This window comes from Trichinella spiralis (assembly GCF_000181795.1).
Source record: "Trichinella spiralis strain ISS 195 chromosome Unknown Scfld2, whole genome shotgun sequence".
Classification (NCBI taxonomy): Eukaryota; Metazoa; Nematoda; class Enoplea; order Trichinellida; family Trichinellidae; genus Trichinella; species Trichinella spiralis.
The window spans coordinates 5,472,074-5,474,064 of record NW_003526941.1 but is presented as its reverse complement, the minus strand read 5'-3'; positions in this window follow the sequence as shown (position 1 = coordinate 5,474,064).

Genomic DNA, 1,991 nt, shown 5'->3' with positions numbered 1-1,991 from the left:
TATCAAAGGTGGTAGCATAAAAGTGTGTTCTCAAAATAACAGCAGCTTTCCTATCTCCCCCCCCAACAATCTTGTGCACGATTTGAGCAGTGACAAGCATTTAGGGGTGCGACTGTGCGACTGCAGTATCCCGGTGACAGACATTTCCTTTAAACAATTGGGCAAGTATGTTACATTAGTAATTAACTTTGGAGTGGAGAGTAAAGATAATGCGGGAGGGGTTCAACTGCTATGTGAGATTACTACTTTACAAATGGATTTGTATGGACGATTGAAATTTATAGCAAAATATACCATTAGTACTATTATATATTGGCTTGGCCGTAATAAATTCTCGAATATTATTTGAACATCATTACTGAAGAACAACACGCTAGTTTCCATTAAAAAAGACTAAAATCAAACAACTACGAAAAGCTTAAAAAGCGCGCACGTTTAGTGGAGTGTGCCAAGAGAAAGAAAGAAAACATTGTTTGAAAAAATAGCAAATATATGAAAATTCATACCTGTCAGGAAACCTGTCAGGGATGACGTATAAGGCAAACGTAGAATCATACATTTCGATGTTCGTGGTTTCTCCATATTTTTAGTCGAACAATCAGAACGTAACTGTTGCAGTGAAGCATCGAAATGACCAAATAACGCAATGGAATAAGTAATTGGACCGCCCTTCAGCAGCGAACATTTATACTATAATGCAGGTCTCTCAATAAACAGAAATTTATATAAGGAACATTGCTACCGAATTTGAATAGCACAAAGTGCACGTAGCAGAATGCCAACGGCAGTGCTTACCATCATATTTGCATAAAGTTACTCTTCTGACCTAGAAATGCATGTATGCTTTGAAAACGTATAATAACAATGTAAGGAGCCAACACCAAAGATTATAATAATTACTGAACAACAGCAAAATCCTGAACACGTTACAGATCAAAGCCACTATCTATCACAAATAATATTATGGCGTGAATTAAAGAAGTATAAAATTGTGTCTTACGTAAATGGGGCTGCACTGGCACGATAATAATATGTCGCAATATTTAGCAAAATTCATTCATTAATTTAAAGGAACTGATTGTTTCGTGAATATTTCAATCAGACTTTGATCAACCATTTTGAAAAGAAAAAAAGAAAAAAGCACTAAACTCCCCGCACATCTGAGGCAGGTAAAACAACTAAGTCTCACCCGCGTCTTCAGCGCGGAAAGCCTAGGCTTTAAAATAATTAACAAGTTAATCAATAGAAAATATAATTTACCAAATGTCAATGATTATGCGAAATTTGAAAAAAAATAATAGAATGTGATAATAAACTTAAGTAACTTTCAATCTTTCTGAAGATGAAGTTTCACATTTTCTTTGTTCCATTCTTTAAACGTGTAATAATGATATTAAATCAAAACTGTCCTCACTTTATCACAATGTAGAATTATAACAAATATAATAATTAACTGCTATTTAATTAAAAAGGAATCGTTTACGAAATAAATATACAAAGTTTTGAAAAAATAAAAAGCAGAAAAATGGAATACTTGTTAGTAATTCTGAAACCGACTTCAGCAGCTACTCAACGCCCGTAATGAACTGAGAGAACGTTCAATAATGCTACCAATTGCCACGTAAATTAAACAAACAAACCCACCCTTACTGATGATAAGGCAGCGTTATAGCCATAGTTATTTGCATAATGCAGCGTTAGAAATCGGTTTTTAGTGCGTTAGAACTTTTGGCTGAAGATAAAGTCTAACCTAAGCCATAATATGAGCAGAAGAAATGCACTACGAAATTCTATCAATAAGGAAAGGACTATTTGAAAATTCAAAATGACCTTGACATTTAAAATTTCAGTCAATATATAAACCTATCTGACAAAAAACGCCATAACAAAACAAAATTCACTTAGACAAAACCACACCTACGTATGTCTGAAAATTTTCCTAAAGTCAGAACAACCAGTAGCTCAAAATGAAGCCTAATTTAAGTGAAAAA